This window comes from Orcinus orca, chromosome 1, assembly GCF_937001465.1.
Source record: "Orcinus orca chromosome 1, mOrcOrc1.1, whole genome shotgun sequence".
Classification (NCBI taxonomy): Eukaryota; Metazoa; Chordata; class Mammalia; order Artiodactyla; family Delphinidae; genus Orcinus; species Orcinus orca.
Window position 1 is genome coordinate 78,321,659 of NC_064559.1, and position 14,548 is coordinate 78,336,206.

Genomic DNA, 14,548 nt, shown 5'->3' on the forward strand with positions numbered 1-14,548 from the left:
TACAGTACAAGTTCAATATCGCAGAAAGGGAAAAATGGATAAAGAAGTTGTGGTACTTATGTACAATGCAATATCACTCAGCAATGAAATCTATGTCATCAGACCCATAGCAGCATAATGAGTGGATTCAGGTGATGATTCTAAGTGAAATAAGTCACACAGAAAAAGAAACATCATAAGATATCACTACTACACAGAATGTAAACTTGGCTACAGAGGAACTGAATTATAAAACAGAACAGGGTCTCAAATGTAGAAAACCAACTTGTGCTTGCTTAAGGGGAAAGGTGAGTTTGGGTGCTACATAAAACCAGAGATTGAAATTAGCACAGATACCATTCCATAAGCCAAATATGTAATAGACAAGAGCTACTCCTTGCTCACTGAAGTGGACTCAACACCCCATATTAAACGCCTAAGAATATACCTGACTAGTAATAATCTGAAAACCTATGGATTTATATGTCTCCAAAAGAGAATCAAGCGTGTGTACAGTGGCATAAATGCAGCAGTGATAGGATTGGTGAGGTTTGGTGAGCAATGCAAACTCTTTGAAGTCATATTGCATGCTACCCATTCCATGGGTCTCAACTCTCCAGGTTTAAGGGATTCTTCCTTCAGCTAAAACATGCATGTGGAACCCAGAGTATGATCCACCGTGTGATCGGGAAACGTGTTCAAATGTGTCTCAGTTTTCGTCCCCTGGTAGTCGGGTGCAACATTCCAGACGCTTTACTAACACTCTCCCCACTTGGAGAGTCAGTGCCTTTAACCTCCTGTTTGGCCCAGTTGGCAATTTCTGCGTAAGATGAACAGGAATAGGGAGAACCAATGAGAGACTAGCTGGAGGTGTCTGGACGGGCAAATTTAACTCTCATTTCCCACCAGGAAGAGGAATTAACCGAAGGCTCAGCGTGCCGTGCCGGCACTACACTAGGGCCTGAAGCAATCCTGCGGTGTTGTGGCCAGCTCACAAGAAACGAGTTGAAGAAAGGAGCTCAGGGGCACTGTAATTCACAAACGTGCAGAGTTATAAATGACAGCTATCGTCCAAAAGTATATTGAAGTAAGGCTGCCAAGAGGACTTGAAAGTGTGGCAGAATTGCAGGAAACCGATATCAGGAGGTAGACTGGAATTGCATGTAAAGCATAGGAAAAGAGGCAGAACGTCCACAATGATGCACTTGGCCAAAAAGGGCGTATGCGTTTTTTCCTGAATATATTCAGGAAAAAACGCATACGCACTTTTTGGCCAACCAAGCAAGCTTGCAAAGGAAATCTGCACTACTTTGAGGTCTCAGTGACACCTGGTCAAAAGGGCCATCTGAAAAATGTGTAAAATCCAGAAAGGCAGGACAGGCCATGGAGAACTGGGAGCCTTGTTATGCTGATGGGCGGGATGTAAATTGCCAACAGCCACTCCGGAGAAGTGTATGGTGTTTCCTGAAATATCCAAAAAAGAAAGCAACAGAGCCTAGGGCACTTCCACTTATGGTCCTATAGCTTAGGGAAATTATAATCAAAAAGACACAGCCTCCCCAACGTTTGGACGGCTCTGTTTACAAGAACCTCATTTACGGTACAAGTTCAATATCACAGAAAGTGAAAAATGGATAAAGAATTTGTGGTACTTATGTACAATGCAATATCACTCAGCAATGAAATCTATGTCATCAGGCCCGTAGCAGCATAATGAATGGATTCAGGTACGATGATTCTAAGTGAAATAAGTCACACAGAAAAAGAAATATCATAAGATATCACTACTACACGGAATGTAAACTTGGCTACACAGGAACTGAATTACAAAACAGAACAGGGTCTCAAACGTAGAAAACCAACTTATGCTTGCTTAAGGGGAAAGGTGAGTTGGGGTGCTGCATAAAACCAGAGATTGAATTTGGCACAGATACCGTTCCATAAGCCAAATATGTAATAGACCAGAGCTACTCCTTGCTCAACGAAGTGGACTCAACACCCCATATTAAACGCCTAAGAATATACCTGACTAGTAAGAATCTTAAAACCTATGGATTTATATGTCTCCGAAAGAGAAGCAAGCATGTGTACAGCGGCATAAATTCAGCAGTGATAGGATTGGTGAGGATCGGTGAGCAAATGCAGACCCTTTGAAGACATATTGCATGGTACCCATTTCATGGGTCTCAACTCTCCAGGTTTAAGGGATTCTTCCTTCAGCTAAAACATGCATGTGGAACCCAGAGTATGATCCACCGTGTGATCGGGAAACGTGTTCAAATGTGTCTCAGTTTTCGTCCCCTGGTACTCGGGTGCAACATTCCAGACGCTTTACTAGCACTCTCCCCACTTGGAGAATCAGTGCCTTTAACCTCCTGTTTGGCCCAGTTTGCAATTTCTGCGGAAAATGAACAGGAATAGGGAGAACCAATGAGAGACTAGCTGGAGGTGTCTGGACGGGAAAATTTAACTCTCATTTCCCACCAGGAAGAGGAATTAACCAAAGGCTCAGCGTGCCATGCCGGAAACACACGAGGGACTGAAGCAATCCTGCGATGTTGCGGCCAGCTCACAAGAAAGCGAGTTGAAGAAAGGAGCTCAGGGGCACTGTAATTCACAAACCTGCAGAGTTATAAATGACAGCTATCGTCCAAAAATATACTGAAGTAAGGCTGACAAGAGGACTTGAAAGTGGGGCAGAATTGCAGGAAACCGATTTCAGGAGGTAGACTGGAATTGCATGTAAAGCATAGGAAAAGAGGCAGAACGTCCACAATGATGCACTTGGCCAAAAAGGGCGTATGCGTTTTTTCCTGAATATATTCAGGAAAAAACGCATACGCACTTTTTGGCCAACCAAGCAAGCTTGCAAAGGAAATCTGCACTACAATGAAGTCTCACTGCCCCACAGTCAAAAGGGCCATCTGAAAAAAGTGTAAAATCCAGAAAGGCAGGACAGGCCATGGAGAACTGGGAGCCTTGTTATGCTGATGGGCGGCATGTAAATTGCCAACAGCCACTGTGGAGAAGTGTATGGTGTTTCCTGAAACATCCAAAAAACAAAGCAACAGAGCCTAGGGCACTTCCACTTATGGTCCTATAGCTTAGGGAAATTAAACTCAAAGAGAGACAGCCACCCCAAAGTTTGGGACGGCTCTGTTTACAAAAACCTCGTTTACAGTACAAGTTCAATATCACAGAAAGCGAAAAATGGATAAAGCAGGTGTAGTACTTACGTAGAATGCAATATCACTCAGCAATGAAATCTATGTCATCAGGCCCATAGCAGCATAATGAGTGGATTCAGGTATGATGATTCTAAGTGAAATAAGTCAGAGAGAAAAGGAAACATCATAAGATATCACTAATACACGGAATGGAAACTTGGCTACACAGGAACTGAATTACAAAACAGAACAGGTTCTCAAATGTAGAAAACCAACTTATGCTTGCTTAAGGGGAAAGGTGAGTTGGGTTGCTGCATAAAACCAGAGATTGAAATTAGGACAGATACCATTCCATAAGCCAAATATGTAATAGACAAGAGCTACTCCTTGCTCAACGAAGTGGACTCAACACCCCATATTAAACGCCAAAGAATATACCTGACTAGTAAGAATCTTAAAACCTATTGATTTCTATGTCTCCGAAAGAGAATCAAGCGTGTGTACAGCAGCATAAACGCAGCAGTGATAGGATTGCTGAGGATCGGTGAGCAAATGCAGACCCTTTAAAGTCATATTGCATGGTACCCATTCCATGGGTCTCAACTCTCCAGGTTTAAGGGATTCTTCCTTCAGCTAAAACATGCATGTGGAACCCAGAGTATGATCCACCGTGTGATCGGGAAACGTGTTCAAATGTGTCTCAGTTTTCGTCCCCTGGTACTCGGGTGCAACATTCCAGACGCTTTACTAACACTCTCCTCACTTGGAGAGTCAGTGCCTGTAACCTCCTGTTTGGCCCAGTTTGCAATTTCTGCGGAAGATGAACAGGAATAGGGAGAACCAATGAGAGACTACCTTGAGGTGTCTGGACTGGCAAATTTAACTCTCATTTCCCACCAGGAAGATGAATTAACCAAAGGCTCAGCGTGCCGTGCCGGAACCAGACTAGGGCCTGAAGCAATTCTGCGGTGTTGCGGCCAGCTCACAAGAAGGCGCGTTGAAGAAAGGAGCTCAGGGGCACTGTAATTCACAAACCTGCAGAGATATAAATGACAGCTATTGTCCACAAATATACTGAAGTAAGGCTGCCAAGAGGACTTGAAAGTGGGGCAGAATTGCAGGAACCCGATTTCAGGAGGTAGACTGGAATTGCATGTAAAGCATAGGAAAAGAGGCAGAACGTCCACAATGATGCACTTGGCCAAAAAGGCCGTATGCGTTTTTTCCTGAATATATTCAGGAAAAAACGCATACGCACTTTTTGGCCAACCAAGCAAGCTTGTAAAGGAAATCTGCACTACAATGAAGTCTCACTGCCCCCCGGTCAAAAGGGCCATCTGAAAAAAGTGTAAAATCCAGAAAGTCAGGACAGGCCATGGAGAACTGGGAGCCCTCTTATGCTGATGGGCGGCATGTAAATTTCCAACAGCCACTCTGGAGAAGTGTATGGTGTTTCCTGAAACATCTAAAAAACAAAGAAACAGAGCCTAGGGCACTTCCACTTATGGTCCTATAGCTTAGGGAAATTAAAATCAAAAAGACACAGCCACCCCAAAGTTTGGTATGGCTCTGTGTACAAGAACCTCGTTTACGGTACAAGTTCAATATCCCAGAAAGTGAAAAATGGATAAAGAAGTTGTGGTAATTACGTACAGTGCAATATCACTCAGCAATGAAATCTATGTCATCAGGCCCGTAGCAGCATAATGAGTGGATTCAGGTACAATGATTCTAAGTGAAATAAGTCACACAGAAAAAGAAACATCATAAGATATCACTACTACACGGAATGTAAACTTGGCTACACAGGAACTGAATTACAAAACAGAACAGGGTCTCAAATGTAGAAAACCAACTTATGCTTGCTTAAGGGGAAAGGTGAGTTGGGGTGCTGCATAAAACCAGAGATTGAAATTAGCACAGATACCGTTCCATAAGCCAAATATGTAATAGACAAGAGCTACTCCTTGCTCAACGAAGTGGACTCAACACCCCATATTAAACGCCTAAGAATATACCTGTCTAGCAAAAATCTTAAAACCTATGGATTTATATGTCTCCGAAAGAGAATCAAGCGTGTGTACAGCGGCATAAACGCAGCAGTGATAGGATTGGTGAGGTTCGGTGAGCAAATGAAGACCCTTTGAAGTCATATTGCCTGGTACCCATTTCATGGGTCTCAACTCTCCAGGTTTAAGGGATTCTTCCTTCAGCTAAAACATGCATGTGGAACCCAGAGTATGATCCACCGTGTAATCGGCAAACGTGTTCAAATGTGTCTCAGTTTTCATCCCCTGGTACTCGGGTGCAACATTCCAGACGCTTTACTAACACTCTCCCCACTTGGAGAGTCAGTGCCTTTAACCTCCTGTTTGGCCCAGTTTGCAATTTCTGTGTAAGATGAACAGGAATAGGGAGAACCAATGAGAGACTAGCTGGAGGTGTCTGGTCGGGCAAATTTAACTCTCATTTCCCACCAGGAAGAGGAATTAACCAAAGGCTCAGCGTGCCATGCCGGAACCACACTAGGGCATAAAACAATCCTGCGGTGTTGCGGCCAGCTCACAAGAAAGCGAGTTGAAGAAAAGAGCTCAGGAGTACTGTAATTCACAAACCTGCAGAGTTATAAATGACAGCTACCGTCCAAAAATATATTGAAGTAAGGCTGCCAAGAGGACTTGAAAGCGGGGCAGAATTGCAGGAAACCGATTTCAGGAGGTAGAATGCAATTGCACGTAAAGCATAGGAAAAGAGGCAGAACGTCCACAATGATGCACTTGGCCAAAAAGGGCGTACGCGTTTTTTCCTGAATATATTCAGGAAAAAACACGTACGCCCTTTTTGGCCAAAAAAGCAAGCTTGCAAAGGAAATCTGCACTAAAATGAAGTCTCACTGCCCCCCAGTAAAAAGGGTCATCTGAAAAGAGTATAAAATCCAGAAAGGCAGGACAGGCCATGGAGAACTGGAGCCTTTTTATGCTGATGGGCGGGATGTAAATTGTCAACAGCCACTGTGGAGAAGTGTATGGTGTTTCCTGAAACATTTAAAAAACAAAGAAACAGAGCCTAGGGCACTTCCACTTATGGTCCTATAGATTAGGGAAATTAAAATCAAAAAGACACAGCCGCCCCAAAGTTTGGGATGGCTCTGTTTACAAGAAAATGGTTTACAGTACAAGTTCAATATCGCAGAAAGGGAAAAATGGATAAAGAAGTTGTGGTACTTATGTACAATGCAATATCACTCAGCAATGAAATCTATGTCATCAGACCCATAGCAGCATAATGAGTGGATTCAGGTGATGATTCTAAGTGAAATAAGTCACACAGAAAAAGAAACATCATAAGATATCACTACTACACAGAATGTAAACTTGGCTACAGAGGAACTGAATTATAAAACAGAACAGGGTCTCAAATGTAGAAAACCAACTTGTGCTTGCTTAAGGGGAAAGGTGAGTTTGGGTGCTACATAAAACCAGAGATTGAAATTAGCACAGATACCATTCCATAAGCCAAATATGTAATAGACAAGAGCTACTCCTTGTTCACCGAAGTGGACTCAACACCCCATATTAAACGCCTAAGAATATACCTGACTAGTAATAATCTGAAAACCTATGGATTTCTATGTCTCCAAAAGAGAATCAAGCATGTTTACAGCGGCATAAACGCAGCAGTGATAGGATTGGTGAGGTTTAGTGAGCAAATGCAGACTCTTTGAAGTCATATTGCATGGTACCCATTCAATGGGTCTCAACTCTCCAGGTTAAAGGGATTCTTCCTTCAGCTAAAACATGCATGTGGAACCCAGAGTATGATCCACCGTGTGATCGGGAAACGTGTTCAAATGTGTCTCAGTTTTCGTCCCCTGGTACTCGGGTGCAACATTCCAGACGCTTTACTAACACTCTCCCCACTTGGAGAGTCAGTGTCTTTAACCTCCTGTTTGGCCCAGTTGGCAATTTCTGCGTAAGATTAACAGGAATAGGGAGAACCAATGAGAGACTAGCTGGAGGTGTCTGGTCGGGCAAATTTAACTCTCATTTCCCACCAGGAAGAGGAATTAACCAAAGGCTCAGCATGCCGTGCCGGCACCACACTAGGGCCTGAAGCAATCCTGCAGTGTTGCGGCCAGCTCACAACAAAGCGAGTTGAAGAAAGGAGCTCAGGGACACTCTAATTCACAAACCTGCAGAGTTATAAATGACAGCTATCGTCCAAAAATATATTGAAGTAAGGCTGCCAAGAGGACTTGAAAGCGGGGCAGAATTGCAGGAAACCGATTTCAGGAGGTAGACTGGAATTGCATGTAAAGCATAGGAAAAGAGGCAGAACGTCCACAATGATGCACTTGGCCAAAAAGGGCTTACGCGTTTTTTCCTGAATATATTCAGGAAAAAACACGTACGCACTTTTTGGCCAACCAAGCAAGCTTGAAAAGGAAATCTTAACTACAATGAAGTCTCACTGCCCCCCGGTCAAAAGGGCCATCTGAAAAAAGTGTAAAATCCAGAAAGGCAGGACAGGCCATGGAGAACTGGGAGCCTTGTTATGCTGATGGGTGGGATGTAAATTGCCAACAGCCACTCTGGAGAAGTGTATGGTGTTTCCTGAAACATCTAAAAAACAAAGCAACAGAGCCTAGGGCACTTCCACTTATCGGCCTATAGCTTACGGAAATTAAAATCAAAAAGACACAGCCACCCCAAAGTTTGGGACGACCCTGTTTACAAGAACCTCGTTTACGGTACAAGTTCAATATCACAGAAAGCGAAAAATGGATAAAGAAGTTGTGGTACTTACGTACAATGCAATATCACTCAGCAATGAAATCTATGTCATCAGGCCCGTAGCAGCATAATGAGTGGATTCAGGTACGATGATTCTAAGTGAAATAAGTCACACAGAAAAAGAAACATCATAAGATATCACTACTACACGGAATGTAAACTTGGCAACAGAGGAACTGAATTACAAAAGAGAACAGGGTCTCAAATGTAGAAAACCAACTTATGCTTGCTTAAGGGGAAAGGTGAGTTGGGGTGCTGCATAAAACCACAGATTGAAATTAGCACAGATACCGTTCCATAAGCCAAATATGTAATAGACAAGAGCTACTCCTTGCTCAACGAAGTGGACTCAACACCCCTTATTAAACGCCTAAGAATATACCTGACTAGTAAGAATCTTAAAACCTATGGATTTATATGTCTCCGAAAGAGAATCAAGCGTGTGTACAGCGGCATAAACGCAGCAGTGATAGGATTGGTGAGGTTCGGTGAGCAAATGCAGACCCTTTGAAGTCATATTGCGTGGTACCCATTTCATGGGTCTCAACTCTCCAGGTTTAAGGGATTCTTCCTTCAGCTAAAACATGCATGTGGAACCCAGAGTATGATCCACCGTGTGATCGGGAAACGTGTTCAAATGTGTCTCAGTTTTCGTTCCCTGGTACTCGGGTGCAACATTCCAGACGCTTTACTAACACTCTCCCCACTTGGAGAGTCAGTGCCTTTAACCTCCTGTTTGGCCCAGTTGGCAATTTCTGCGTAAGATGAACAGGAATCGGGAGAACCAATGAGAGACTAGGTGGAGGTTTCTGGACGGGCAAATTTAACTCCCATTTCCCACCAAGAACAGGAATTAACCAAAGGCTCAGCGTGTCATGCCGGAACCACACTAGGGCCTGAAGCAATCCTGCGGTGTTGCGGCCAGCTCACAAGAAAGCGAGGTGAAGAAAGGAGCTCAGGGGCACTGTAATTCAAAAATCTGCAGAGTTATAAATGACAGCTATCGTCCAAAAATATATTGAAGTAAGGCTGCCAAGAGGACTTGAAAGCGGGGCAGAATTGCAGGAAACCGATTTCAGGAGATAGACTGGAATTGCATGTAAAGCATAGGAAAAGAGGCAGAACGTCCACAATGATGCACTTGGCCAAAAAGTGTGTATGCGTTTTTCCTGAATATATTCAGGAAAAAACACATACGCCACTTTTGGCCAACCAAGCAAGCTTGCAAAGGAAATCTGCACTACAATGAAGTCTCACTGCCCCCCATTCAAAAGGGTCATCAGAAAAAAGTGTAAAATCCAGAAAGACAGGACAGGCCATGGAGAACTGGAGCCTTGTTATGCTGATGGGCGGGATGTAAACTGCCAACAGCCAATCTGGATAAGTGTATGGTGTTTCCTGAAACATCTAAAAAACAAAGCAACAGAGCCTAGGGCACTTCCACTTATGATCCTGTAGCTTAGGGAAATTAAAATCAAAAAGACACAGCCACCCCAAAGTTTCAGACGGCTCTGTGTACAGGAACCTCGTTTACGTTACAAGTTGAATATCGCAGAAATCGAAAAATCGATAAAGAATTTTGGTACTTACGTACAATGCAATATCACTCAGAAATGAAATCTATGTCATCAGGCCCGTAGAAGCATAATGAGTGGATTCAGGTACGATGATTCTAAGTGAAATAAGTCACACAGAAAAAGAAACATCATAAGATTTCACTACTACACGGAATGTAAACTTGGCTACACAGGAACTGAATTACAAAACAGAACAGGGTCTCAAATGTAGAAAACCAACTTATGCTTGCTTAAGGGGAATGGTGAGTTGGGGTGCTGCATAAAACCAGAGATTGAAATTAGCACAGATACCGTTCCATAAGCTAAATATGTAATAGACAAGAGCTACTCCTTGCTCAACGACGTGGACTCAACACCCCATATTAAACGCCTAAGAATATGCCTGACTTGTAAGAATCTTAAAACCTATGGATTGATATGTCTCCGAAAGAGAATCAAGCGTGTGTACAGCAGCATAAACGCAGCAGTGATAGGATTGGTGAGGTTCGGTGAGCAAATGCAGACCCTTTGAAGTCATATTGCATGGTACCCATTCCATGGGTCTCAACTCTCCAGGTTTAAGTATTCTTCCTTCAGCTAAAACATGCATGTGGAACCCAGAGTATGATCCACCGTGTGATCGGGAAACGTGTTCAAATGTGTCTCAGTTTTCGTCCCCTGGGTCTCGGTGAAGCATTCCAGACGCTTTACTAAAACTCTCCCCACTTGGAGAGTCAGTGCCCTTAACCTCCTGTTTGGCCCAGTTTGCAATTTCTGCGGAAAATGAACAGGAATAGGGAGAACCAATGAGAGACTAGCTGGAGGTGTCTGGACAGGCAAATTTAACTCTCATTACACACCAGGAAGAGGAATTAACCAAAGGCTCAGCGTGCCATGCCGGAACCACAGTAGGGCCTGAAGCAATCCTGCGGTGTTGCGGCCAGCTCACAAGAAAGCGAGTTGAAAAAAGGAGCTCAGGGGCACTGTAATTCACAAACCTGCAGAGTTATAAATGACAGCTATCGTCCAAAAATATATTGAAGTAAGGCTGACAAGAGGAGTTGAAAGCGGGGCAGAATTGCAGGAAACCGATTTCAGGAGGTAGACTGGAATTGCATGTAAAGCATAGGAAAAGAGGCAGAACGTCCACAATGATGCACTTCAGCAAAAAGGGCGTATTCAGGAAAAAACGCATACGCACTTTTTGGCCAACCAAGCAAGCTTGCAAAGGAAAGCTGCACTACAATGAAGTCTCACTGCCCCCCGGTCAAAAGGGCCATCAAAAAAAATGTGTAAAATCCAGAAAGGCAGGACAGGCCATGGAGAACTGGGAGCCTTGTTATGCTGATGGGCGGGATGTAAATTCCCAAAGCCACTCTGGAGAAGTGTATGGTGTTTCCCGAAACATCCAAAAAACAAAGCAACAGAGCCTAGGGCACTTCCACTTATGGTCCTATAGCTTAGGGAAATTAAAATAAAAAAGACACAGCCACCCCAAAGTTTGGGATGGCTCTGTTTACAAGAACCTCGTTTACGGTACAAGTTCAATATCACAGAAAGCAAAAAATGGATAAAGAAGTTGTGGTACTTACGTACAATGCAATATCACTCTGCAATGAAATCTATGTCATCAGGCCCGTAGCAGCATAATGAGTGGATTCAGGTACGATGATTCTAAGTGAAATAAGTCACCTTAGAAAAAGAAACATCGTAAGATATCACTACTACACGGAATGTAAACTTGGCTACACAGGAACTGAATTCCAAAACAGAACAGGGTCTCAAATGTAGAAAACCAACTTATGCTTGCTGAAGGGGAAAGGTGAGTTGGGGTGCTGCATAAAACCAGAGATTGATATTGGCACAGATACCGTTCCATAAGCCAAATATGTAATAGACCAGATGTACTGCTTGCTCAATGAAGTGGACTCAAGACGCCATATTAAACGCCTAAGAATATACCTGACTAGTAAGAATCTTAAAACGTATGGATTTATATGTCTCCGAAAGAGAATCAAGTGTGTGTACAGCGGCATAAGCCAGCAGTTATAGGATTGGTGAGGTTCGGTGAGCAAATGCAGACGCTTTGAAGTCATATTCCATAGTACACATTCCATGGGTGTCAACTCTCCAGTTTTAAGGGATTCTTCCTTCAGCTAAATCATGCATGTGGAACCCAGAGTATGATCCACCGTGTGATCGGGAAACGTGTTCAAATGTGTCTCAGTTTTCATCCCCTGGTACTCGGGTGCAACATTCCAGACTCTTTACTAACACTCTCCCCACTTGGAGAGTCAGTGCCTTTAACCTCCTGTTTGGCCCAGTTTGCAATTTCTGCGGAAGATGAACAGGAATAGGGAGAACAAATGTGAGACTAGCTGGAGGTGTCTGGATGGGCAAATTTAACTCTCATTTCCCACCAGGAAGAGGAATTAACCAATGCTTAGCATGCCGTGACGGAGCCACACTAGGGCCTGAAGCAATCCTGCGGTGTTGCGGCCAGCTCACAAGAAAGCGAGTTGAAGAAAGGAGCTCAGGGGCACTGTAATTCACAAACCTGCAGAGTTATAAATGACAGCTATCGTCCAAAAACATACTGAAGTAAGGCTGCCAAGAGGACTTGAAAGTGGGGCAGAATTGCAGGAAACCAATTTCAGGAGGTAGACTGGAATTGCATGTAAAGCATAGGAAAAGAGGCAGAACGTCCACAATGATGCACTTGGGCAAAAAGGGCGTATGCATTTTTTCCTGAATATATTCAGGAAAAAACGCATACGCCCTTTTTGGCCAACCAAGCAAGCTTGCAAAGGAAATCTGCACTACAATGAAGTCTCACTGCCCCCCGGTCAAAAGGGCCATCTGAAAAAAGTGTAAAATCCAGAAAGGCAGGACAGGCCATGGAGAACTGGGAGCCTTCTTATGCTGATGGGCGGCATGTTAATTGCCAACAGCCAGTCTGGAGAAGTGTATGGTGTTTCCTGAAACATCTAAAAAACAAAGCAACAGAGCCTAGGGCACTTCCACTTATGGTCCTATAGCTTAGGGAAATTAAAATCAAAATGACACAGCCACCCCAATGTTTGGTATGGCTCTGTTTACAAGAACCTCGTTTACGGTACAAGTTCAATATCCCAGAAAGTGAAAAATGGATAAAGAAGTTGTGGTAATTACGTAGAGTGCAATATCACTCAGCAATGAAATCTATGTCATCAGGCCCGTAGCAGCATAATGAGTGGATTCAGGTACGATGATTCTAAGTGAAATAAGTCACACAGAAAAAGAAACATCATAAGGTATCACTACTACACGGAATGTAAACTTGGCTACACAGGAACTGAATTACAAAACAGAACAGGGTCTCAAATGTAGAAAACCATCTTATGCTTGCTTAAGGGGAATGGTGAGTTGGGGTGCTGCATAAAACCAGAGATTGAAATTAGGACAGATACCATTCCATAAGCCAAATATGTAATAGACAAGAGCTACTCCTTGCTCAACGAAGTGGACTCAACACCCCATATTAAACGCCTAAGAATATACCTGACTATTAAGAATCTTAAAACCTATGGATTTCTATGTCTCCGAAAGAGAATCAAGCGTGTGTACAGCAGCATAAACGCAGCAGTGATAGGATTGCTGAGGATCGGTGAGCAAATGCAGACCCTTTGAAGTCATATTGCATGGTACCCATTCCATGGGTCTCAATTCTCCAAGTTTAAGGGATTCTTCCTTCAGCTAAAACATGCATGTGGAACCCAGAGTAAGATCCACCGTGTGATCGGGAAACGTGTTCAAATGTGTCTCAGTTTTCGTCCCCTGGTACTCGAGTGCAACATTCCAGACGCTTTACTAACACTCTCCCCACTTGGAGAGTCAGTGCCTTTAACCTCCTGTTTGGCCCAGTTTGCAATTTCTGCGGAAAATGAACAGGAATAGGGAGAACCAATGAGAGACTAGCTGGAGGTGTCTGGACGGGCAAATTTAACTCTCATTTCCGAGCAGGAAGAGGAATTAACCAAAGGCTCAGCGTGCCATGCCGGAACCACACGAGGGACTGAAGCAATCCTGCGGTGTTGCGGCCAGCTCACAAGAAAGCGAGTTGAAGAAAGGAGCTCAGGGGCACTGTAATTCACAAACCTGCAGAGTTATAAATGACAGCTATCGTCCAAAAATATACTGAAGTAAGGTGCCAAGAGGACTTGAAAGTGGGGCAGAATTGCAGGAAACCGATTTCAGGAGGTAGACTGGAATTACATGTAAAGCACAGGAAAAGAGGCAGAACGTCCACAATGATGCACTTGGCCAAAAAGGGCGTATGCGTTTTTTCCTGAATATATTCAGGAAAAAACGCATACGCCCTTTTTGGCCAACCAAGCAAGCTTGCAAAGGAAATCTGCACTACAATGAAGTCTCACTGCCCCACAGTCAAAAGGGCCATCTGAAAAAAGTGTAAAATCCAGAGAGTCAGGACAGGCCATGGAGAACTGGGAGCCTTGTTATGCTGATGGGCGGGATGTAAATTCCCAAAGCCACTCTGGAGAAGTGTATGGTGTTTCCCGAAACATCCAAAAAACAAAGCAACAGAGCCTAGGGCACTTCCACTTATGGTCCTATAGCTTAGGGAAATTAAAATAAAAAAGACACAGCCACCCCAAAGTTTGGGATGGCTCTGTTTACAAGAACCTCGTTTACGGTACAAGTTCAATATCACAGAAAGCAAAAAATGGATAAAGAAGTTGTGGTACTTACGTACAATGCAATATCACTCTGCAATGAAATCTATGTCATCAGGCCCGTAGCAGCATAATGAGTGGATTCAGGTACGATGATTCTAAGTGAAATAAGTCACCTTAGAAAAAGAAACATCGTAAGATATCACTACTACACGGAATGTAAACTTGGCTACACAGGAACTGAATTCCAAAACAGAACAGGGTCTCAAATGTAGAAAACCAACTTATGCTTGCTGAAGGGGAAAGGTGAGTTGGGGTGCTGCATAAAACCAGAGATTGATATTGGCACAGATACCGTTCCATAAGCCAAATATGTAATA